At 30.1% G+C, this 27,944-nt stretch overlaps 1 long non-coding RNA gene across 32 annotated transcripts; it reads left to right on the top strand.

Moving 5' to 3' along the window:
* Positions 1 to 18: 18 nt before the first annotated feature.
* LOC143222036 (uncharacterized) lies at positions 19 to 26,729 on the top strand. Of its 32 annotated transcripts, none has more exons than XR_013011931.1 (8): positions 384 to 866; positions 6,520 to 6,606; positions 8,161 to 8,214; positions 10,039 to 10,716; positions 11,248 to 11,329; positions 16,572 to 16,630; positions 17,274 to 17,417; positions 19,966 to 24,586. It is a non-coding gene; the product is annotated as an uncharacterized LOC143222036 (long non-coding RNA). The 32 variants fall into 32 exon arrangements; XR_013011952.1 differs by having other exon boundaries at positions 385 to 866; positions 10,039 to 10,735; XR_013011939.1 differs by having other exon boundaries at positions 391 to 866; positions 10,039 to 10,735; positions 16,555 to 16,630.
* The last annotated feature ends 1,215 nt before the right edge of the window (positions 26,730 to 27,944 follow it).

The raw sequence follows: 27,944 nt of genomic DNA, 5'->3' as shown, positions 1-27,944 counted from the left end.
TTTACTCTAATCATGTAGTAAAACTGAAAAGTAGTTTGTTGTTTTTTTTTATTTTGCGCAAAGCTACTCGAAGGCTATCTGCGCTAGCCGTCCCTAATTTAGCAGTGTAAGACTGGAGGGAAGGCAGCTAGTCATCACCACCCACCGCCAACTCTTGGACTACTCTTTTACCAACGAATAGTGGGATTGACCGTAGCTATATAACGCCCCCACGGTTGAAATGGTGAGCATGTTTGGTATGACGGGGATTCGAACTCGCGGGTTACAAGTCGAATGCCTTAACCCATCTGGCCATGCCGGGCCGAAAGGTAGTTACTGACGTTAAGTACAAGACATTGATATTGATAATAATATCCAAAGAAAAGGGTTATGTATTATGATAATTTAATTTTGTTGCTACCAAAGCGTAATTGTGGTTATGAAACTATGGTGGATTACTATCGTTGAATGCTTGGGGTTGGCAAATATGGATGACTTTACTTTTAATTAAATTATAGGGGCTGGTTTGTTTACAACTTCAACAATTATTAACTCGACTGTAATTTTGCGTAAGAACTACTTTAAACTAGGATTAGATGGTAACATAGGTCAGAATAAAAGAAGAAAAAGTAAGATGAAAAGTGTAGGTTAGGAGCAAAGTATAAAGTAATTTTAATTGTAGCTAAACAGTTATTAATTATTGTATTGTAATGGCAGAAGTAAAAGAAATAAAATGGATGATTTCAATCCAAAGTTCAGAGTGAACTTTAGTTTCAATCGATTATAATAGAGAATTTTGATGTGAGAGGGAATTATTAACACATGGTCAAATGAAGGCAATTTTGATGACAGGAATTTATCAAAAATGTAGGACGTTTGGACATAAGGTACTAAAAAGAGGGGTAAAAGTGATTTCATATTTAATATGTAAAATTTATGTTAGATCATGTCAAGGTTAAGGATACAATGTTGAATCTGTTTGGGTTTCTGTTAGTGATTATAAGAGAAGGGAGTTTGGAATTTGTTACAGACCATCAGGTGAAACTGATGAAATTAATGAGCTAAGTTACTAATGAGTTAATAATTATTGGATATTTTAATTTTAGGCATATAATATAGAGTAGGAATTACAATTGTTAGAGTTAAGTTATGAAGGAGACAGATTTTCAGAAACTTTTCAGGACAATTTCATTTAGCAATTGGTTAGGTAAACTGTTAGTATTAGGAACAGGGCTATTTTAGGTTTATTATATTAATATATAAATGGTTGATACAGTGAAGATTGGTGAACAACTATGTGAAAAAGATTATTGTTCAAATAGGTTTGATGTTTTGCTTTATATGGACATAAAGAATAATGAGGATTTGATTCCATATTAAAAAAATGGAAACTTAAAAAAGAAAAACATTTATTATGAATTGAACAACTGAATTAGCTTGAACTATTGATTAAATGGAGAATAGAAATTAAAAATAAGTTCTTAGGTATTTATGAGAGGAATGCTCCTTACAGAAAAAAAGTTGGTTTACAAAGGGTATAAGGTATAAAGTTAAGAAAAAATAAATATAAGAAGTTTAAATTGATTGCAGTAATAGGTTTATAGAACTATTGGAGATAAATAATTTGTAAAATAAATTGGGAAATCACACAAGTACATGAATCATTTACTGATAATATAAAACTTTTAATAATATCCATTCCTTTATGCACATTAATGGTAAGCAAAATGTGAGTAGGGTGTTTGAGGGATGATGCAGAAAGGCTAATATCTGATGAATATGAGATATTAAATTATGTTTTTCCTTTTAATTCTACTATTGAAGATTTAAACATAATATTTCCAATAAAATATTAAAATATCCAATTCTGGCCATCCAATCAATGTGTTGTTGCTAGTGGTAGAGCAAGTAGGATTTTAGGTTGTATGTACAGATATGTTGAATAAAAGTCTAAATAAGATAAGATGACATTGTTTAGGCCATGTTTAGAGTACTGTGTTCAGTCTTTGGCTCCTTGCTTTAGGTAATTCATTGAATGGTAAGACTAGGAGACATAAATATAAATTTTAGCAGGGTAAGGGTCATTTCCAACTATGACAATTATTTTCTGAAAATAATGAGGGAGGTTGGCCTTTGCATTAAATTACCTTCAGACATGGTAGATAATTTAAGGGAAAGCTTATTAACAACTGAATGATAAGGGCTGGTTTTGAATGTTTTGTTTTCATTTTAGAATTAAGTGTAGTCTACAGATGGAATGGTGAACCATTTTGAGAGTGTGTGTCCAACTTGCAGATAATCTAAAAATTCTCTTGTGTCCCAATGATAATTTTTAGCAGTAGATTATCATTCATTATTATTCTGAATTATTTTAAATGAAACAGCTTTATGAGTTGCATGTTATTAATAACTATAATAATTCCCAAGAAATAAAATTGATGAATTAGTAACTGTAATAATGGACTTTTAAAGAAAAAAAAGAGTCCTCTTGTTTATTTACTTTTATTCATTGTTTTACTATTAACAGAAAGCATCTTGTGAAATGATAAGCTTGGTTTCATTGTATTATGTAATATTTAAAAAAATAAACAAGGAAAGGAAAATAAGCATATTTTAGTGAGACTTTTGCTGCAGCATCAACAATGAGAGATATTTTATATTAGGTTTGTACTTGGTTGTGTTGAGAGCTATGCATGTAGCACTAGTTTTATCAGCAAGTCTGTTCCTATAATTACAATTTACAAATCTCATCACTGAAAATAATAACTTGCTTAAACATGTTGATGAAAATACTGTTAATACTGCCATTGCAACATTTTTCAGACAGTCAAAAGTTTTAGGAATAGAAATCCAGAGTTTCAGAACCTCATTTTTTGCAGCCTTTTGCATTATTTCAGTCACTAATCGATCTCTTTCAATATTTTCTAGTTCAGCTCTTAAGTCGACAAATTTTTGCTTCCAAATTGAGCTGCTTTGTAAATCAATCAGTTGCATCTCAAAATTAGCCCAGTCAATTCCCTGTAACATTTCCAAATTTAGTTTGTTTAATGTTACACTGTCTGCATACTTTATGAATTTTTCAGTTTCTTCAAATAACCTGAAGTTATTAAATCTTAAAGAAAATTGTTCAAAACATGAACTAATGGTGCTTGAAAATTGCATTTGCAAACTCTGAATTATATTTTCTCACAAGTTTCAAGATCTGTCATGTTTTTTTAGTTTTGGGAAATATTTAAAAGTGCCATTATAAACATCACATTTTAAAAAATGTTTAGTTTGATTTCAAAAGCTTTTATGTTATCAAACATGACATAAAGTATTTTTCAAATCCCTGCAATTTATTGTTCAAATCATGTGAGGAGAAATCTGTAAAACATTAATCTACAAATCTACACAACATCAGATAATTTTTGACAAGAAAATTTTCCATTTGTCTTAAACAAACGAATTTCATTTTAACTCTCAACAAATTGTTTAAGAACAGAACTTCTACTTAGCCAACAAACATTGTTGTACATAAGTAGTTCTATGTATACTGAGTTCACCTCACACAGTAAATTCTCAAATTGTCTCTTTTTTTTTTTTAAAGCATGAGCAGAAAGAAAATTAACTACGTTGGTTAAAATTTTCATCATTTTTTCAAGCTCCTTAAGGCCAACTTTTGCACCCAAAGTCTCCTCATATATAAGACCATGAAAGCCTATCAGTGGATGTCCAACATATTTTGCAAACAGATTTACAAAACCTTCTTTACCATTCATGCTGGGTGCACCATCAGTTGTTATGGAAACCGTTTTGAAAGGTCAACCTGTCGATTGGATAATTTATCTATTACTGCCTTACATATTTCAGTCCCTGTGGTATGCTCAGGTAACGTTACCAAGTTAACCGCTTTTTTGCAGGTTTCATCACCCCAACAAAATCGAGCAATAATGGCTAGCCTAGCTAATGATGTAACATCAGTGCTCTCATCAAGACAAATGGAAAGGAATTTACATAAACCAATATCTTTTGTTAGCTGTTCTGCTATGTTTGTTTCTATCTTTAATATTCTATCTTTTACTGTGTTTTTACTCACTGGCAATTCCTTAATGCACTGAATATTTTTTTCTTTTTCTGGAAAATTGTCAAAAAGGAAAGGAACACGTTCTAGCCATGATTCTTTAATATACTCCCTATCACTAAGTGGTTTTTGATGTTGAGGAATAATCTTTGAAATTTCAAAACTAGTGGCAACTAAGTTAGAACTACCTGAAACAAATTTCATCAAAACATTTGGCTGCATGTTATTGTTGCTAAGTTCTCGAAAAATGTGTTCTTTTTGTTCTTGCTCACTTTTATCACAAAGCCATTTATGAACAGTTTCATAGAGCCACTTTACGGAGGAAGGCCTGCACACCACTGTTTCAGAACATAAGATGAATAATGCTTTATCACCCTTTTTGATCATGTCAAATCTTTCAGTCCATAATTCTTGAAAATCTCTGATGCTGCTTCTTCCATTTGAACATTTTTATTTCTTTACTTGTTAAGCTGACATCCTGATAAGTTGAAAAGGGTAAATACAATTTAAAAATATCTTGTCAACTAACTTAAATATGATGATTTAACTTATTGTAACATGACAGCAGGTGAAAATTTATGTCATTGATTTAAAAATAAATCTATAATTAACTGAAAAAAATATATGCATACCATGCTAAATAAAATAATTTTAACAATATAATTCATACATTTACTGCAAAAAATAAATGCATTTTTATCGTTATTATCACTAAATATCCAGTATTCACTCACAAATATCAGAAGAAAAATATAAGACAAGCAAAGCCAATACTAACAGTTTACTTCTATTTTTACTCGAATACTGATGCATACACTGGGTCTGTGAGGAATTCAAAATATGTCATCCAGTGTTAATGTTCCTGCAACTCCAAAGTTGATGCCAAGAGGGCATGGGATGTCTTTTGTGAATATTTCTCACTGCTCCTCGGTTGGAAAAAATCATTTGCTGCTGCATTTGATAATAATATATAATAATTATCATTATTATATATATATTTATTTATTATGTGTTAGGGTTTAAAGAATCAAGAGGTGGCATTGCATGCTATTTGCCAGCAAAATTGTTTCGTGTGCCACCTTGGGCACAAGTGCCATGGGTTCATCATTACTGGCCTAGATGAACCAACATTTTCTTTATTGCTCTTTAATTTTATGTATTTCTGTGTGTATAATCATGCATCATATGTATATATTTATTTTGGTAAAAATGACCTATGAATATGTTCTATTAATACAACTATGTAGTTTCAAATGATTAAGTATAATTACTGTATGAGGTAAATGAAACCTTTAGAGTTGTTAAGTTTAAGTGTTAATAACAGACTAGTTGACGCTGTGTGTAGATCAAGGTAGTCAATTCAAGTTGTACAGAGAAAGAAAATCCAACATTTTTATTTCTTCCCAGTGCAATATAAAATTTAATGGAAGTATTTTTACTTTGTACTGTATATTATTAAAGCCTTTTTTTTAGTTCTTTACTTTGGAAAGCTACTATTAAAGGAATTTTAAATTTACATGAATTGAAAATAAAGAGCTGAAACATTTTCTAACAAATATCAGACAGAAAAATCTGCTAAAACTACAGAATTTGTTCAGGGAATGAGAATTATTCTATATCAGATAAATGAGTCTTCTTAGTGTGTGCAAATTATGGAGTGTGCAAAATTAGTAAAAGTAAAAATTGTTATGTTAAAAAAAGAAATTGCAGTGTGCTTACATATACAAAAAACAAACAAATAAAACAGTCACTTTTACTAGGTTTTGCTTTAGTCCCACAGATTTCTTTAAGATTGATCTCTGTTGAACTAAACACAATGATTTTGAATTAAGTCTTTACATTAAGTCTTCATGAAACTGAAAAAATAAAACAGGTTTTAAATTCAACAAGTAAACAATGTTTCTTTGCCTAGTCCACAGCATCACATCCTGGTATTTGATCTCTCAGAGCAATGGTCAGCTGATATGTTTAAGCGATGTCATCTCTGCCAACATAGTTATTAAAGTGCTAACCCTTTCAAAGAACTGATAGGTTTGAAGTTTTTTTTTTTTGTATTTATTGATAAGAATAGTAGGACTAGCAAACATAAATGTTTGTAGAGGAAGAGTCATCTTCAAATAAATTTTATTTTTTGAACAGGGTAGTTGACTTTTGGAAGAAATAAATTTAAGGGAGTTTAAGGGAAAGCTTAATAGATATTTGGTTCTTTTTTGTTAGTTTTTTAATAGTTTAGTGGGTGGGTTAGTTTGGATGGCCTATGTGTCCTTGTCTTCTTGACATGTTTATTTAAGTAATGCCCCAAATCTATTTTACAACTAAGTTGTATATATTCCTATGGTAATGAATATTATAATCTATCAAACAAAGTAATCTAATGAGGATTTAATACTTAACAGTAATTAAGAGGTTTGATTTTGAAATACTTTATAGTTTTTTTTTTTTTTACTATTTCTGTTTTCTTTACATGTTTGTGAAAGTGTGAAGAAAAAAAATGAAAAAAGAAAGAACTGTTAGATGTGGACTGGAATATGAGGAGAAGGTTGTGTGGGAAAATTGGCAATTAGGTAAAGGATATATAAAATATATTAGGTTGAGGAATAATTCATGAGCGTTTTTTAAATAATTTCATTCAAGCATTACATGCAAGACTATACAATACTTCAGTGCATGAACACATTACACCCAAAACATTTATTATGATACTTTATTTCATGTAATACTTAGGTATATATTATGCATTGTTTTAAACGAAATTGCAAGAAATTAAATGCGAAAAGCAGATGGTGTCGAAAATGCTCGATTTTGTCCACTTGACAGTCCATTTAATGAGCTGAAAATGAAAGCAAAAATTAAAGACATATGAAAATCAAACACACCATCTATTAGAGCAAAAATTTATCTACCAAATGACATGAAATATTTTGCGAAAGCGTTTCATTTATGAATATATTTTTTTAACTTGAAAAAACGCTCACGAATTATTCCTCAACCCAATATATTTTTAAAAAATGTTTCATCTACATCCAAGAAAGTTACCAGGTATGTAACCAGTCACCAAACTTGAAAAAATAAGATAGAGAAGGTTTAAATTTAATGCTTATATATTCTTTAAAACTTTTCAATACCTTGTAGTCATCAGTAAGAGGTGTGTATGTTTTTAATGCCTGTTTTAGTTTAATTTTAAACACATAAACCTTAATCACAGTGCATGTAGTTGTTACATTACTCAGACTTGTAATAGCTCAATAATGACAACAAAAAAGACAAATGAGACACCTTTACAGAAGGATATTTAACTCATTGAGACCATCTTTAAAGTAAGAAATAATGTTTTCACCAACTTAGATGTTCTGCTTCATCATAGTTTTTCTAAAGGATTTTTTAAAATGTATAATTATATTTAACACCATTTTTAATACATGATTCCTTATAGCACTTCATATATATATAGAGAGAGGCCTAGTAACAAATGGTCCAAAAAAGGAATAATATTCTAGTAAATACATTTGTTTATCAACTCTGGAATTAAATTTTATAATATTAATTATATATTTTTTATGTTTATCTACTTGAACTTATATTGGTGGATTTTCAGATGCACAAATATTTGTACAGATGCATAATTTGTGATACTAGGAAAAGTTCTATGCTTCATATCCATATATATAATAATAAATGTAGAAAATATGGCATTAACAATATTATGTGTAAGTGGGCAAGAATAATCAGCACCAAAGAGCAATAAAGTGAAAAATATGAAAATCTATCCACATAGGAATATAACAACATCAACTTCACTTTCAGTTCTCATAGTGCACCACAATACAAAAAATCTAAAACTTTAAGGGAAAAAAGAAAGTATTTGTCATTTGGTAAACAATTTTATTAGTTTCTGACTACAAAAGAAAAATATTCTTTGAATAACTAGACTGCCTTTAGGCTTTCAAAAATTAAACTTGGTGGCTATAATATTCTGAGGCAGAAGTGGCCATGTGGTTAGTATACAAAGTTGTGAATTGATAGGTCCAAGGTTTGAGAAATGATGATACTAACCCTTTTTTTCTTTGCATCCTGGAGTGCATTATAAAAGTGACAACCTGTTTTGTTGTTCAATTCAGAAAGTGGTGGTGGATCCTGCTGCAAAATTAGGAATGGCTATATTTTAAAGCTGAGTGAGTATCTAATCAGATGTTTAATTCATTTGTGCAGGTTAAAAATTCCAATTACTTAGTCTTCAAGAATATATTTTTCACTTCTCGTTGTATTAGTCAGCCAAGCTGTAAAAAGATTGTTTTAAGGCCAAGCTTAAAATTAATTTTGTTTGCTATTACCCAAAACTGGTTTAAAATGTGGGTAGGTAAATATGTATATATTTTCAAACAACTTGGCAAACACAATTTGGTAATACTACTAGGTATATGATCACCTGAAACACAATGTGTTAAACTATGAATATGATTATTTATTGTCAACTTTAATTCTATTATAGAAATTTCAAATTCTTTCACAACACACACTTACTGGTAGATGCTGACACTTTTATGGTTTGTTCTCACTTTTATTTTGTTTGCTGAGTTCTTTGACAAGTACATCTTTCCATGTAGATAAATTTTCAATCAGAATTAATTTGGTTTTGATCCTAATTCACAAATAGTAAGAATATTTTTGGAGATAGATACACTGAATAGACTAGTGTTCACCATGCTGTTGATGTATGTTTCTCAATAGTAAATTCTTACCTGTAATCCTGCTAGATCATGTGTTTATTAGTTTAGTGTGAAGGGTTCTGGTAACAAGATAATCCATGCTGTCAAGCCTCAATGTATTGACTAGTCATTATTGAGCTGTCAATTGGTAATCAGATGATGCTTTCCCATGATGTCATGGGATATGACAAAAAAAAACAAAAATGCTATAACCATAATACAGCGATAAAATGTTTTAAATTCAGCAATGTTTGTTAGATGGGTTATATCAGCAGAACTTGGTGAGAATAAAAATTTCCTTGGTCATACAGTCAAAAAGTATCTCTTTTGACCCAAATATTAGATGGTGGTTTGGATTACAGCAAATGGAAAAATTTTTTAAAGCTTGGCCTAAAACTTCCACAATATTAAACAACTGAGTCAAGTCCTTCTAATTCTTCTGCACTCCAGAGGAAAGAAGCCCTTAAATGCCTCCTTATAACTGGTTTAAACTAGAAATAGCATGTCTCTCTGCTATTTTCAATATATTGGTATTCTTTTTGTAGTAGGATGATTAGAATTATATACATTATTCCAAATGAAACTTCATCATAGCCTTCCACAAGATGACATTAGGATTGTTCATGAATTCAAAATTATTTCTAATAGGACCAAGAACTTAATTTAATCTTTCAACACAGCTAAATGATTACCAGAGACATTAATTTTTTTTTTATTTACAACATTAATGCTGCCACATCACACACACACAAGTAAAAGTTCTTTCTGAATATCTATGTTCCTTGTGCATAACTTCTCAACAGTGCAATTCATCTTCCACATTTACTCCATTCATAAGGATTTTTAAGAGCTTCATAAGATATGAGAATTGAATAATGTTTTCAGTGTATAATGCTGTGAATAAATTTTCTATTTACTGGTAAAAGAACAGCTTAAAAGTTGGTAGTGGGTGGTGTTAACTAGCTGCCTTTATGCAAAAAAAAGATAATACATGCTTTTGTAAGATATTATGATTTTTAATATTTATATACACATCACATACATAATGATTCTTATTTAGTGGTTGTTTCATTAGTTACATTAAGTAGTCTAAATGAATTTTATGTACATTATTCTTTGTAAAAATATTTGTGTTTGTGTGCATGTAATATATAAATATATGCACACCTACACACACACCTTTATTTAAATGGCAATTACAGTGCTTGACTCCTGGTTGGGTGTCTCTATAAGTATAAAGATTAAAACTTGGAGTTTATAAGTATAACACTTGTTTTTTTTATTTTGTAGTTATTTGAAATCAAGAAATTTTAGATTAAAAAGAAGGAACCAGTTACAATTATTCCTAGAATGTCAACATCACTGGCTGTTTACTTTAATGCCTACTAGACAGATCAGCTGTCAACAAATTGTTAAATTTTTTGTTGGTGAACATTTGCAAATAATATATTTATGTATTTATTTACGTAGACTCATAACGTGTATAATATGTGTATTATGACAAAAAAACAAGTTTTTTTTTTATAACACTGTTTATATAAAAGGTGACTTTTTCAATTACTTATATTAGTTCCATAATGTTTATAACCCTATCAACATTAATTATATAACTTTTGAACTATACATCATATTTTCACCTGACAGTATTATTAATGAAAGTAGCAGTTACAAATTATGTGGAGTTTGTGTAGAGCAGGTCTTGCACACATGTAAACAACCATTTTTTGTCTGCATATCTTGAAAACTTAGTTCAAAGAACTGGAAAACCTGGAACCCTCTGGAACAGCCTTGATATCAGAGGAAATAAACTACTTATAGTCCAATGAAACTACTTTTTATATGGTGTTGTGGTATGATCCATTCAAACAAATGGGAGTAGACTCTGAGATGGTTGGTCCAGCAATTAGAATGTACTCATCTTTTTTTAGTGATTAATGCCCAATGACCCAGGACTGGATGTCAAATGATGTAAAAGTTTATTGAAAAGGTCTTATATGAACATTTTTCTGAAAAGATGACATTTATTGTTACATTTTTGGTACTTTATGAATCCTTTCACATCCTGGAACATAGTTTTTTTCAGACTTACACAACTGTCTTGTTAGAATCACCATATGTGAAAATATTCTCACTGATATGCAGATGATGTTTAATACAACATGAGTTGTTCTTGACAAATGTGTTTAATGTTTGTCTTTTGTTAGAATCTCAGAACTCACAGCATCACAATAATCCTGGCTTACCTAAAAATATAGCTGCAACTAATTTACGTAACAAACAGTTACACGAAATCAAACATAAAATTAACCTATGAATAAGTATAGCAACTACCCATGTTTATTAAGATAAACTAACATATAGTTAAATGTTCTTACAACACCTCTTTTATCATTATTTACATTTGCTGCTTTTTTTGTGACTTTCTGGTGTGTGCTTGTTATACTTTTGGGTCAAAACATATTCAAGTTTTTGATGTGTGTATTCTTTTTGATTGCTCAGTTATCAGGCCTCGTGACCATAAGCAGTAATCGTGTTAATGGCACAACTAGTGGAGCAGTTGGTTCTTCTGATGTTTTTTCAGGTATAGTGATTTCTTTTGCTTTGCTATCTTTTATATTTTTGAGTTCACATTCTGATTCTGCCATTTTAACATAATAATCTGGTTTGTATGAGTTCTGCAATAGCATTCATATTCCTAGGTACTTCTTTTTCTATGATTTTTCCACTTAAATGTTTTCTGTCTCTTGTTTCCTTATGTTGTAAGGGTATGGTTACCATTCTGCATCTTTCATCAGTTTGTTTACATGTGCTAACTATATTGTTTTGCTATATTCTTTCTGAATTCCATAATTAACTGGGCATGTTTACTTCACTACTTTAAATGGTCTTTTCCATAACTTAAGTAGTTTCTTAGTATTTCCTTTTTTAACACTAGTGGAATACAACAAAACCTTATCTCTTATGTTTATATTACTTTCAATTTGTTTTTGCTTTTGCCTTTGCTCTGCTGCTTTTGTTAAATGTTCTTGTGCTATTTCAAAAGTTAATTAATTTTATCATCTCAACATTATAATCTTCACTTATAGCATAACTCATTCTGTTAGATATTAAAATTTTTTACATGGTAAAGCTACATGCCTAAAATGTAAAAGGAAAAGAGGCCTTTTTTGTGAAGATTCAATTTCAGTGATTCTATAGGCCAGTAATAATGGTATTTGCTCATGCCAGGTCTTTTAACTTTTTCTCAATATTGTGTGATCATAACAATATCTGGTTGAATTTTTCTACCAAACCATTAGCAGTTGGTTGATAAGCTGTGGTTTTAATTTTGTTCACCCTCACGGTTTCACAAATTTCCTTCTTTGAGTGAGAATGAAGTTATTACTTCTCTTTGTTGAAAGGTACTGTGGTTATCCATGCCTGGCAATTAATTTATTTACAAATGCTTGAGCAATTATTTGAGTTTTTTTATCTTGTAAGCATATGGCTTCTGGATATTGAGTTGAGTAGTCTGCTATTACCAATACATACTTATTTTCTGCATAGGATGTTGATAGAGGATCTAAAATATCTATAGCTATTAAGTGGAAGGATGTGGTTAACTTTGGCATTCTTTATAATGGGACATTGTCCAGATGTGGGCTTGTTTTTTTGTTTTAGTTTTTGACATTTTATGCATGGTTTGTAATAATTTTTAATATATTTTCTCATGTTTTGCTAGAAAACTCTTGTACTATATGTTTTTGCAAATGCTAGGTGAAAATGAAGTGTCATGAGACGTTCTCATCATTTGTGGGGTACTAGTCATTGAATTATTTCTTCTTTTTGTTGGTTCTTGCTAACTCTTAGTGCATCTGAATCAAGTATGTATTCCACTTCTAGGTTTTTATCCTGTTAACACTTTTTGTCTTAATGCATCATATACTGGGATCCTCTTTCTGCTCTTTGGTTATATGATCTAAATCCCAAGAAGCTTCATAATTGTCTGTGTCAAACTTTGGAATCTTAATCCTATAATGATAAAGACCACCTAGCTAATCTAGACAATGGGACCTTCAATGTCATTAACCATTGTAAAGGTACATGATCTGTATTAATGATAAATTTCCTACCATACAGTTTACAACAGAATGTGTTATTGCCACATACTACAGCTGAGAATTCCTATTCCATTACTGAATATTTAATTCTGGATTTTCCTAACTATTTACTTTCATAAGAAGTAGGTTGTTTCTTTCAATTTGCATCTAACTGAGGTAACATAGTGTCCTTTTGCAATACCTGAGGCATCTGTGGCTAGAATAAATTCTTTGGGGAAGTCTGGATAATCAGTATTGGAGCTTTAAATAATATATTTCTTATTTTTTCAAAAACTTCTTGGCATTTGTTTGTCCAGTGAAAAACCATGTCTTTCTAAGTAAATTATTGTAAAAGTTTGGTTAACAATGCAAATTGTGGATTAAATCTTCTGTAAGAAACCTACAAATCTTATAAATCTATGGATGAAGAATGGCTGCTGTTTCTGGAGTGTGAGTGTGTTATTGTAATGAGTATATGGGCTAACTCTACAAGAACTTTTCACTGCAGGAATAAGACATGGCATTCCTACTACTTTTATCCCATTGTTGGCTCTATCAATACTGTACACTATTACTACTCATGAAATTCACTCCTCAGCTACTGTCGACATGCATCTTTACTGCCAATGGGGTATTCACCCTGATCTTGAATTCCATAGAGGTGAAGTTGTGATGCCTCTTTGTCCCTGAGACAAAGTTCTTGGTGCTTATCTTTGACCGTAAGCTGACCTTTATACCACACATCAAACAGTTACATGTCAAATGTACAAGATCACTGAACATCCTCTGTGTTCTCTCTTCCACCACTTGGGGAGTGGATTGATGTTCTATGTTAAAGATATATTGTGTTCTCATTCGATTGAAACTGGACTATGCATCACTGGTCTATGGCTCTGCCAGGACCTCAGTCTGAAAGATGCTGTACCCCATTCATCATCAAGTACTTCAGCTCTGCACCGAGGCTTTCTGCACTTCCCCAGGTCAGAGCTTATGTGTCTCATGAACCTTCTTTGCACCTTCACCATTTGCATCTGTCTTCACTATATGCTTTGAAACTTCATTCCTTAACAGAGCATTCCACCTGGGGTTGTATTTTCTTTCTCGTGGGCCATACTTTTTCAGAACAGATGATCTGCCATTGCTTCTTTTGGCCTTTGTATCCAGCCACAGTTGGATGAATTGGGTTTGTGACCTATCTTTAAGTCATTTGAGAAAAGCAGATATTCCTGATTGGAAATATTGTCTGTTATTTGCTGAATATCTTTCAAACCATCCTTCCATTCCTATTTATACAGATGTTTCAAAATTAGGTGACTGTATGGGCTCTGCCATGGTTTGTTGTGGTTTGGTGGTTGTGTACAGAATCTCTCTACAGCTTCTGTGTTCATTGTTGAACTATATGCCATTTCTCTTGTCCTGGATCAGATAGAAGTTAAGCAGTATTCAAATTGCATTATTTATACTGACTCGCTTAGTTCTCTACTGGCCCTGGAATTCCTTCACATTAGTTCTCACCCTGTTCTTGCTGATATTCAAAACCGACTGGCTCATTTCTCTCTAACATCCACTTCTATCCAGTTTTTCTGGATAATGAGCCACATTGGTATTTGCGGGAACGAGCTCGCCGACACTGCAGCTAAATCTGTCTGCTGTGGCACTATCACTGCTGTGCCTGTTCCATACATGGGCTATGGTCCTGTATTAAAAGCTTGGTTCCATGCCAGTTGGAAGTTGTCTTGGAGTGAGCAACATCTTAATAAGCCACATTTTACTGTTTTACCATTGTTATGACTCTCAACGACAGCATCATTTTAAACATGAATTGTCCCAAGATTTATCTGTAACATTAGACAGTGTTATTGGCAATGGTGACACTATCCAACTTAGAAATGTTTTTAGTTTTTAAAGACCATTAATCTTTTTAATGCTATTTAAGTTTTTTAATTTGTACATTAGACCTTTCTTAATGTGATTCCCTTTTAAGAATCAAAGTACATCTAGTTCGATTTGAAATTAGAAAATGGCCGTAATGTCAAATAACTCTAAACCAGGACTGGAAAGGCCAACTTCAGGTGACTGATGCTGCCATTTGAACTACCTGTTAGTCATCCTGCTGATTTATAATTAAAATTTTGCTAGAAGTCTATTAAAACTTATTACTTTACTTTGTGAAAATGACCATAACGTCAAATAACTCAACTCTAGGACTGGAAAGGCCAACTTCAGGTGACTAATAGTGGTTTTTGAGCTTACCTGTTTGCCTTCCTAGCAAGTTATGATAATTACAGTTATGCATGCTACAGAAAGTGCTTATTCTGTATGCTTTATAACTTGCATTACAGTAGTTTTTCTCTTACTGCTGTAGACCTAGATGTAAAAATTGGTTTTAATGCTGTTTGTTTTTTTTAATTCAAAGATTAAACTATGTTTTGTTTTAACTTAATTTCCTTTTATGAATTTTACTAATTTTACTTTAACCTTTTACTGGATGTTTTGCACAGACAGCCTAGTTGCTTTGCACCATAAAACACCAAACCAACCAACCAATCCTTTATAGTAACATCATAGAATTTATATTAATAGTTTCTTATCATCTTACCTGTGCATTCAGTACAGGTGTATCAAGACACATTATTTATTATAATTGCTTAAGCTAATATCATGTGATGCTAAACATTTTTTAAGTAGGATAATTTCATAAAGTTTTGTAAACTTCTGCTGAAAAGCTGTCAATCAGTAATAATCATCCATCTGTATGATTCATTTGAAAACGTGAGCTAGAAACTGCTTGTTTAGTTTGCTTGGCCTAACCAATACTTAAGTATCTGCACATTCTCTCACCATATAATTTTGTTGCTCTAAGCTAAAAATGATCCACATTTATTTTAAGGTGAAACTGTAGTAAAAATATCAGACCTATACCTTTTATGACTTTTTGTGTATGTATGAATAAATATTTTTGTCAAATATGAGCAGTTTTTGTTAAATAGTTTTGTACACATGGGTTATATTTACATGAAATGGGATTCATAATTGTGGGTTGAAAAGATATATCAGTGTACCAAATTTGTGAAAAAAATCCAAAAAGTTGAACATGTTTTTCTATAAAATAAAGTTTTCATACTCTTGGTACAAAGAAAAAAGGAAGAAACTCAATAAAAATTGGTATGTTATATATCAGGTATTTCTTAATGGATTTCTTTGAAATATGGGATGTGAAGTAAGAGTCTAATAGAGCACAACCACTAAATATGTGTGATAATTTGGATTACCACAATCTAAACTACAGAAAATGGAAAATTGCTAAACTATCATTCCAGTTAATAATGCACAGTGTTTTTTTTACAATACCATTTGTTTTGATTTTTATGTAGTTATATCCTTTGTGATAATACTGTTGTTAAAGATGTGTTAAAACTGAATGAAATAATAATCTACTCTACAAATAATTTTTGCATGGTTATATCTGTCATTATGACTGTTGATAAAAAGATGTTAATACTTAGTAAAAGAAGTAGTTACTGTTTAAATATTTTGTACAGAGTTGTATTCATTATGATAACAGTTGTTAAAGACAAGTTAATACTACAATAAAATAATTATTTTATATTAATGTTTACAGTTATACATATAGGTTTGTGATAATGCTGTTGTTTAAGGTGCATGCATTAATACTTCATTGAATTATAAAATAATTAGAAATAAACAATAGTTGATTTAATTTAAGGTTTCAATGGCACACAGATGAAGCAGTCCTTTCAGTCAAGCCACACGAAGGATTAATTCAGGCTGGAGATTGTTGTGTAAGTTTTAGAAATCTGTGTGTAGTAGAGAAATAATCATTTTGTAATGTTTCAATTAATGTATTTGTACCTTTTAAAATGTTAGATTTTTGAGAGTGTTCTGCAATATGAAGTTACTGTAAGAATGGCAAGTCAGATGAATGTACATTTTTGACTTGTATTTTAAACATGAAGTAATTATGGGAATTATTAAAGTATATGTAAATTAATGTAATGTTAATAAGTGTTTTCTTCTAAATATGAGGAATTCTGTTGTTAAATATTGGAAATTGGTACAATTAGTAACATTATATTCAAAGAATTAAGACAAAAATGTAAAGAAAAATAATTTATCTATATTACTTTTCACATTTTTTTTTATTATGTGTATTTTCTTCTTGGCAGTTGTGATCAAAATTTATGCAATGTTTCAAAATATATAATTAAATGAAAGGTTAATAACAATATTACATGTGAATGGTATTCAACAAAGTTTGGTTCTGTATGCAAGGTTTAAAAGTATAAAAATTGGTTGTTTATTGAATAATTAAAGTAGTAACTAACGTGCAAAATGTGTATTTTGCCCAGGTCAATTTTGCATTAGAAATGTAAATGTTTGAATCTCCTTAACAAGAAACTTACTTTCTGTCTTATTTTTAATTAGGTTTTGACATAGGTGTTCAAACCAGAGGAAGTAAAGAAATATGAAGTTGGTCTTAATCTCTGTGTATTTCCTAAAGAAAGTACAAGTCAATTAAATAACCAATCATTTTTAGTTTGCTGTTTGGCATATTTTCTTAAGCTGAAGGTAAATATAACTCTAAAAATATGGAAAAAAGTGTAAAAATATTTTATCTAACTCGATTCTGGTTTTGCAGCAGAAATTAATTAAGAGACACTATCTTTAGTCAGGTATTGCTTAGCATCTTTATGATATCATACTAAAATTAGAATATTTAGATCTTCTGTAATAAAAGATATGCAGGTTTTGGATGTGGTGCTGAAATCCAAGTTATGAGATATTGCTTGATTATGCAGGTTTTTTATATATTTTTATTCAAATTTTAATTATTAAAATTATTCTTGGCTAGTCAAGTATCTTGTTTACTCCCAACCAATTTCAAACATGGTATTCTAATTAGGACTATTCAGATCTTAAGTGGACCTTGCAACTTTTCAGTGTATATCCTTGATTTCAGTTATCAAAATCTTACTTCATTCAATAACTTAAGTATTTCATATGATATTCAAGTTGTTTTTAACAAGCAAATTTTTGAAATGGTGTCCATATCTTGATTATTTACATTTTAGTTGACAGAACATCTAACAATTGTCTCATGATGTTGATTTGATCTGGGCTTATCTGAAAGAAAAATGTATTTAATTGTTTTGTGTTTTTATAGAAGTTTGAAACATAATGTGTGTATTGTCTAAGAAAATAAGTATGCTATCCTCGTTTTTAAGGTATTAGGAAAATAATGTTCACTAGAATTATATTGTTTATAAAGTTATTATGTAACCTAAGAAAATGGTATTTTTATTTGAAGTTATCTTATAAATTAGGATGAACAAATATTTTAACAAGAATAACTATTTGATAAATTAACTATTCCTTACAATGTGTAAAAAAAGAGTGTTATTATTGCCTTAACTTTTTTTTACCTTAAATAATATGTTGTTTGATGAGTTTTTATTTTCATTGTTGTTACTTACATGAATTTTTATTTTTTTAGGTAAATATTTGTTTTAAGATTTCCATGCTTGTGTAACAATTGGAAACCAACCAGGTTTTACACTTTCATAACTGGCATAGTCACAAAATGTTTTCAAAAATTGTATGCAGGTGTATTAAGTTGACATTCTTATGTATATGACGTGCAAAGTCTTAACTTGCATCAATTCTTGACTCTGGGTAGAGTTGCATGCTACATTTACCATTTCATTAATTGTATATTTGATTGGCTATGCTTCTTTTTTATTTGTTTATTTTTTCCTGGGTAAGAGGTCATAGAAGGCTGGTATAGAGGCTTTTATAAATTAGTAAATATATGGAATTAATCTTTCATCCTGCAGTTCTGCATTAGTTGTATAAGACTGTGGAATACTGTACATAATAGCGTGATATTAATTCTTTTGTACTTTATGGAATATAATATTTCATTCTTCTCAGCTCCAGCAAACTGCAGGTGACTAGTTTTGGATATCCCAATGTTTTTCATGTTACTTTTAAATATAGATTTTCATTAATCTTTATTTTATATTTGTACTTGAATCTTCCACCCCTTTACTGGATGTCCTAAATTTGATATTTGTTGTGGATGGTGATGTATACTTGATTACAAAACTTGAGTAATGCCTAAATTACAAAACTATTATATAAAAATTACACTGTCTAACCAAACTTTCATTTACAGCTAAATGAGGATGTATTTTATAACATTTTATTGAGAAACATAATTATACTTTGAAGAAAGGAAGAAATATTTTGAAGTAGAGTTCTTTTACAGGAATGGGAAATTTTCTATCCAGATATCCATCATATACCATTTACTTGTATAATAAAGCCACTAAGATTAAAGGCATTCCAGTATAAAATAAATGATGAAATTTTGGTTAATAATTCCTATTAAAAAACAAACAAACAAACACACCATGAAGACAGTTGATGTGGCTATTGTAGAAGTACTTCAGAAACAATTTATATTGTTTTCATGTAGAATGTACTATCATAAATATTTTTAGGTGTAATGGAAAACAGTGATTAAAGATAAATTTGGCTTAAAACTGTCACTAAACTACAGAATACTCTACTTGAAATGTTGTGTAGAAAAAACAACATACTTTCTTAATAAATCACTTGTTTATACTCAACAAAATTTTCAAATATAGTTAAAATTTTTGTTTTCACTGTCGACTAAATGTGTTGAAAGTTTAAAAGTATAAAGTAGTTTATTTATTGTTTGATATGAGACTATAGAAATGGTAACATACCATCACTCAAAAAGTATAAAAGCATCTTCATCCTTGTTCTTTATTGTTTTGTTTTGTGAAATTGAAAAACAGTGTTCTATTAATTTATATTTTTTGCAAATTTACATAAAAACCTTGAATAAAATTAGCAGGAAGAATATTAAACTGTTCATTATTTAAATATGAATTCATGTAAAGAACCTAAACTGTAAAACAAAGATTTGGAAATAGTATATTTTCAGTTGTAGGTTTTTCGTATATAGTCTGTTATTTAAAGAAGTTTGACTAATAAATAAAACAGCTTGTGAAATATTATTACTGTGCATTATTTAATACATTCAACATGTTTTATGTTTTCACAGTATGACAATTTTTAACAAATTTAGGCAGATCCATCTCTGTTGGAACTTGGATATGTCTTAATTGACAGGAAAGTTGAATTTATAATGGTTGTACACAACCCTGGAAATTGTGCACTTTCATTTCTGTTAAACAATAAGGGATATACAGAGGAGTATGGTATGTTAGTATTTATTTTCTTTTTTTCAAGACTTTGTAATTTTTGGTATCAAAAATAAGTAAAATCAAGGTGAAGGCATGGCTTTGTAGTTAGCATGCTTGGCTTGTTATTGAAGACTTGGGATTCAGTGTTTCATTAAAAACTTTGAGCTCTTGAGGTGTACTAACCATCACAGCTAATTTTGCTGTTTGGATAGGAGTATTTACAAAGATGATAAGTGCTGCTATTTGGTTACCTTCCTTCTGATCAACATTTTGAAAGTAGAGATGACTGTGTTTGAACCCTAGAAGCCTCTAAGCTGCTGTTTAGTCCAGGTATCACATGGTGTTTAGGTTGTAAATACCAAATACAAATGATATAAAGAAGTAACTCTTATTTGATAATAAACTTGTATAGTATAATAAAAGTACAAATAAAGTAATCTTTGATGAGAAAGATTAAAAAAAATTAAAATCTTCATCTTTTAACTAAAAAAATTAACTATATCAACATTAAGGGAAGTGATTTTTTATACTCGAGGGATCATATGAAGTTCTTCTAGAGTGGTGAAGGTGTTAGTAACACAGAAATTCCTATCTTGTTTCCAGATATTGTGCTACTGAAAGAGAATTTTTTTTTTCTGCTTTCTCTCTGTCACCTACAAATAATGATAACTATTTGCCTTAAAACAGTGGGTGCCAAATGTTTCAAAATACTTGGACACTTTTTGACAAAATCAGGTGGAGTAATTTTATTTGTGTGTGTGAATATGGATATTTAAATATATGAAATTTTTAGCATATAGTTGAACAGTTATTTTTTGTATGGCATTTTAAATGCTTTTTTGCATACTATCTTTAATAAGATATGTAGCAATAATGTTATTAATTTATTATTCTGTGTTGTTCAGTAAAGGACCTGTGTAAAATATTAAAATTAAATATAAATACAGTCTACCATTCAGTTCACCACTTGTCACTCATTTACAACAATTTCAGAGAACTCAACCTTTCATCAGAAAATGAAATTAAAACTATCATTTGGTTTTATCACCATTGGATTTTATAGATGGGAAATACATAAATTAAGTAATTTCTTTTAGTGTAATGAAACTGTGTCAAAATTGAAATTTATTTTCTGAGCCAGTTGTTAGGATATTGCATGCTAGAAAAGACATGTTTGAACCCATTACATATTTGTAATTTCAGTATCATAGAAGCAGTTGGTTTTGTGAAAACATAATATGAAGCAGCTATTATTTTAAAATGTACACAGTAAAAGCTTAGTTGGTAACACACTGCAGAACATCTTGTTAAAGAATGGACTGTACTACTGGAAGTAATAATGAACCTTTGTTCTTGTTTGAATTAGGCCATCCTCTTCAAATAGAGACTGTTCTGTGCCAGGTGTACTACTTATCAGTAATGCTATATCTACAGATATGTGATGTGCATTGCCATGGAAGCAAATTAATCTTCACTAAGGCTTATGTAAGAAAGTATTTGCAAGTGGACAGGTAAAAACATGCATACTTCAGATACTTCCATACAGAAAATGTATTTGTGATATTCTGAATATTTGACTTGGTGTTGTCAGCAGTTCTTCTATGCTTAACAATTGTAACAGATTAATTTTGTGACTAATATAGATGTGGGAAATAGTTTTATCAAAAAATGAAACATTTAGTAAAAGTCTCATGAAGCTATTGTAGGTGTGGTTGCTTGAATTGTTAAGAAGTATCTTACAAGTAATGACTAGTAGGTTAACCATTTAGCTCAGTTCATAGGTGCTTTCAATCTGGTCACAGATCATTTATCATTCCCTTACTGGATATATTCCACAGAGTGGGCATTAAATTCTCTCATTTTCAGTGATCTTTTCCATGTGGATGCCTTTGCTACAGCCTTCAACACCAAGCTACCTCTCTTTAGCTTGCTTGTATGTTAGTCATCCAGGTATATTTATGTGTATTGTCCTATCCAATTTACTTTATTGGGTAATTTTTCTATATCACTCCACTTGTTGTTAGGTCCTTTTGATTGCTTTTTATTAACCAGCTAGCCTTGGTTTCTATGGTTACAACAACTGGTCCTCTCTGCCACTTGTCTTCCATTTTCTCCCTATTTTTGTCATCAACCTCAGTCCCATATCCTACATTCTATCTTTTGGGTCCTGCATCTTCATACTGAGATTTGTCCTGTCTTTGGTTGAAAGATCTAGTTTCAAACATTGAGTTGCTTCCTTGTTAGCTGGTTCCATTTTCCATGAATCCTACTCTGTGGCAAGTGGTGCCTGACCAGGTATTATTTAACTGGAAATCCACACTGTACGTCTCTGTTGACTTGTACTTTTTCTTTCATGGTTTTTCATGCTTACCATTCAGGAGGGATGTTCCATACAATTTCAAGTAGGTTCCTGACCTTGTGATATTTTGCTTCATAAACATGCCTGTCCTGGACTGTACCACCCTTGGACTGCATGGGTAAAGCAGGAAAGGATTGCTACTCATTCCTGCCATGCATGGATTGAATAACCCAGTATGATATACTTTTCAAATAAGATTTTGTGGTCATCTCTTGCATTGTCTTAGGTGGTCATATTTCTCCAGTCTCTCCACTGTATTGCCACCCTTCTTTTTTGAGTGGAATATGGGAATCCTTACCACTTTCAAGTTCCAAGTCACATGGGTGTTGATTGTGGAGGAACCATGCTGATTGAGTTCCATGTAATAACAATTCAGTTCAAATCTGGATGACAAGATATTCTCCTATGTGTGATAAACAATGTGGAGGAGTGAGAAATATCAGAATGCATTTTACACTGCTGATTGTGAATCCTATTCTACCCTCATGTGGTTGTTGATATCCCCAGCCAGGTTCTGGATTTAGAGTGAACCAATCAATGTAAGTCCTCACAGAGGATTTGTGTTTGTTTTTTCCCTTGATTTCCTATATCTGTGTTGTGGATCACAGTGGTGGGACATGGCATTTTTCTACTTTTGCCCTTGGAAGCTACTATTTTGACATCTGTGGTACTTGCTTTAATCACCACGAATTAAGTTGTGAAGGAAATGTTGTTATAGATAAGGATATATGAATCATATAAAACTGGTCATATCTCATAAAGTTGATTTTCACTAAAACATGTGGCTATATGAAGCTTAAAAATGTGAACTTCATCAGTAGTTATGTCTCAGAAAGTTGATTTTCACTAAAATATATGTGGCTATATGAAGCCTAAAAATATGAACATCATTAGTTTTGTCTCAGAAAGTTGATTTTCACTAAAAAAAGTTTTTTATTTTTATTTTCCCTTTTCTTGTTTTCATCTTTCAAAGCTCTACTCAAGTAAGTGCTTGAGTCTAACAATGCAAAGTGCACATTTTTTCTTTATGTTCATTGGCCTTAAGATTTTGGCCAGCAGTGTATATATATATATATATATATGATAAAAAAACAAGCTTTGCTAAAAATTGCTATTGACAGAATATTTAGTTTGTTTTGGAACAAGACACAAATGATTTTAATTTTTTATGTACATTGGAGTCAAGATGATATCTTTGTATACTGATGGGCTGGAAATTATGTTCAGTTAATAATTCATACAGTAGATGAGAAGTAAGACACTGATAAAGGAGACCCTTTATTTTTTCCATTTGAAACCTGCATTGATCAGTAACCAATATTTTGATCCATAATTAAAGTAGCTAGAGGTTTTACTTTTTTTTTCAGAACTAGGCTTAATATACTAAAGAATCATCATATAAAACTGCTGTTAAAAAGAACCTTGATATATTTGTGCTAATCAATGCTTAATGAAAATAGAAAAATGTGTCCTTGTTTGTTGGTTAGTCAAAACATAACTAAAGTAATTAAAATTATATAATGTCTTTAGTAATTCTCAGAAATGTATTTCTATTGCAAATTTAATTTTTTGCTTATGTACGTGAATGAAGGAAAACTTAAAATATTAACCTACTGTTTCAATGAAAGTTATCTTGAGAAGTTAAGAAGTTGTTTTGTTTTCTGTAAAATGCCTTTTATAGAAGGATAATTAATACAATTAATGCTTGTAAACTGAATCATTAGCGGTCACTTGTTTTCATATGAAATTTTGATGTGTCATAGTGTAATGCAGGAATTTCTAAATAGCAAATTATATCAAATATATAACACTTTATTAGAATTAAAGTGTAGTGTTGTAAATTTTGTGATAAATTGATTACCTTATTTATAAAGATTGTGATAAATATAGTTAAGGAGAAACATTAATAAAAACGATTAAATTTTGCATTATAAAAAGAAATTACATTTTACAAACTTTAAAATGTTTTCTATAAAAATTTGAAAAATCATTTTCCTCATATAATATTCTGATCTAGAGTATTTCAGTGTATAACAATTATTTCTGAACATAAAAGCAAATATGTACAAATATTTAAAACTTATAACAGAATTTAAATAAATGTAAATATATAAACTCAAATTTTTGTGAAATAAAGTTCAACATTTCAGGACTTCATCTTGCTTGCTTAATGACATTGAGTTACTACTGAAGTCTGCTGTTTGGAATGTTATTCAGGATGTTGGAAAATTGAAATTTTAACTTCATATACAGAATATAATATAATTAAAATTTTTATTGATGTAACTGTATCCTTAAATCCATTCTTATGTTTATTAGTTTACTCTGTATGAATAACTCATTATTATTATTACAATTTTTTCCCCTTTTAATCACTTTATTATATTTTTAAAATAAAATATTCTAATATTAATAAGGTCTGTGATATGTATTCTCTTCACTGGTTTAATATTTTAAAAGCAATGTTAAAACAAAATCAGTTTTAAAATGTGAATTTTTTGTAAGAAGTTACATGATTTTGTGCCTGCATGTTTTGTGTGAACTTTAATTGCTTTAGTTTTGTGTCCTTTACTTCTTTAAATTGCTAAAAATATTGTACAGTCCAGTTTGTGAATTGTATTTAATTTTTCATCTATTTTCAAATTAAACACGTTTTGTTATTTTCACTGGCAAATTTAATTAAGTAAAATTTATTAAATTAAATATGTCTTTTAATTTTTCTAGTAACATAACTTGTTGTTAATTGTTTAACATTTATTTGGTATTTCAAAGATTATGAGTAATTGTTCTCTCTATTGTTGCAAGTATTTTCTCAATGCTTTTTTTTCTCTACTTCCAGATTCTTATACTTAGAAACTGTATAAAAAATTCACAATTGAAATTTCTATTTACATTTTAATTATTATAATTTTTAGTAATTCATCTAAATGTATAGTGTGAATAAAGTTCATCCTATTGCAGGTCCTATTTATACTGAAACACAGATTCATTTTTATTTAATTTTCTTGAAGGTTAGGTTTATTTAGATTTATGTTGCTGGATGACAGATCCTTTCTGATTTAAAATAGTAATTGTTTCTTCAATGTAATTTTTTTTTAATTTATCAAACAGGATTTTGGTGGTTGGAAATTTTGTCTTTAGTTATCATAAAGACTAAACAGGATGAACTAAGTTTGAGCTGTTACACAAAACTATAAATAAAAAAATTATGAATTGGCTTCAAAATAAAAAGTAGTTTTTTTACTGAAGACAACTTTCTATAAACAATTATTTTCTTATTAATAGAATAATGGGTTTCCATAAAAACTTCTGGAGTTTAAATACAGCTAGTGTAAATATAACATCCAGGTTGTAAAACACAAGTCAATTTTTTTTTCTGTATTGTTGTGAAGAAGATTCCCCAAAGGTACTTAATTCATGCATTTTAAAAACAACCACGTACTAACAAGTTTCCTCTTTCTAAGGTTCTTTTGTGGCTAACTCTCTTAGCAGGACAAGTGTAAAATTACTTATTGAAACTGAGAAATAGAGACTTAACAATTTTGTATTTATTAAAAGATTTAATATAAAGTCATGTTATTGAAAGTAAATGCACATTTATGTGAGAAATTAATCACACTTGAGTTTAGGCTTACAAACTACTTAAAGAACATGAAAATGAACACTGTCTTTAAAAGAATTGCTTAAAAACGTGAAAAACAATATAGACTGAACTGTAATTAATATAATTTTATTGTGACTTTATTTACTTGCTTTAAAATAATTGCTTAAAAATATGAAAGACAATCTAGATTGATCTGTAATTAGAATTTTACTGTGACTTCATTCACTGTCTTTAAAATAATTGCTTGAAAACATTAAAACCAATATAGACTGATCTGTAACTAATTGAATGTTATTGTGACTTCATTCACTTTCTTAAAGAGAATTAAACAGCTGTATTTGCTGGTATTTTAGATCATAAATCACTTCATTGTTAAATGTTCAAAGTAATTCAAAGTACAAACATGCTTGTTATGTAAAATATTTTTTTCAGAATTTACCTTTCAGCATGTATATTTTATCAATTTGCTATAACAAACAAAAAGGAACCCTACTGAAAGTTATTAAATCGTATTCTGCTAAAATATGATAAAACTTCTTTTGTTAACCATGCATCAAATTTGCATTGAAATTATATATTGTTAATTATAATATGTACATGAGTGCAATAATTGTATTTTTGTCCTTATTGGTTCTGTTTTTTTCAGACACATTTTTCATTAAATATTCCAGGCTTTTTGCTCTTATTTCAATATTTTGTTACCATTCATAGTATAAACTTCCTTATCCTTATTTTCTTGATTATGAAAGAGAACCTGTAACATATCAAACACTTCAATCTGAACTTTTACATTGAATTATAATTTCTCTTTATAATGAAATTACAAGATTTTGAGATATGTGTTCAAGTTTGTGGCATGGTTTCATTGACAGTACTATTCCCCATTACTCTTTAATTTTAACATTACAGCAATGATTGAGGCCTATATATCATAGACATATATGGGCAACCTTAAAAAAACCAACAGATTTATGGTTCATCTCCATCCATGTTTCTCACATCATCTCACATTTGACATTCTTCAGTAGGAGTCGTCTGCTACGTTACTCATAACTGAAGGTACTCTTACAGTCAGTGATGTTAGTTCCATTTTGATCTCAAGTCCAAGGCTCCCAAACATCTTCTGTACCAGGCAAGTCAGCCCCATCTTTATGAATTTAACTGAGTTTACATGACCTACTTATGCTTTTGGTTCCCTATTCCTGACTCGGATCTGGTTGTCTTACTTTCATAATTTTGTAGTTTGAATACACAGTATGTGACTTTTTTTTCTCTAGCTGTTTTTTTGCTAAATCTTGAGTTATCTTGCATAAGAAGCCATGATCACTTGATTCTTTTCTTTCACCTTAGAAATCTCTTCATCTTTTTTGTCTTCAATCTGCTATCTTTGTCACTTACTTGCTTTACTTTTTCTCCATCTGTCAACACTTCTTTCTCTTTCAAAGGATCTACAGCACAGCCATGACATCTTTATTGAGGAAACTTGCAAAAACTTGTTTCCCACCTTGGAATTTTCTTCTTCTTCTATTGTGTTGCAGTTAGTTTGGTGCCTTTGTTTTAGGATGTCTTACTTTCTAAAATTCAATTTATTCAGTCCTATTTCAAGGACTCCAATTTCACTCTTCCTTTCTAATGCAGTTTGGAATGTGTTTCATATACTTCAGAATCTCAAACTGTGGCAACTTATCAGCAGTTCTCTCTACACACTTTGGTTTCTCAAATTTCTTAGGCCAGAAGAGCCAACCAGGCTTCTTGATCTTGAAAATTAATAGTGTAGCTCCCTCTTCTGTTCTTTCTTCTCTTGTTGCTGCTACTTGATATCCCCTCTTTCAGAGATAACTTGTTTCTGGAACATGCCTGTTGGCTTAAGTAGTGGAAGATTAGTTTCTTATTTTGTA

This window comes from Tachypleus tridentatus, chromosome 8, assembly GCF_004210375.1.
Source record: "Tachypleus tridentatus isolate NWPU-2018 chromosome 8, ASM421037v1, whole genome shotgun sequence".
Taxonomy (NCBI): Eukaryota; Metazoa; Arthropoda; class Merostomata; order Xiphosura; family Limulidae; genus Tachypleus; species Tachypleus tridentatus.
This window is presented reverse-complemented; position numbering and strand designations above follow the sequence as displayed.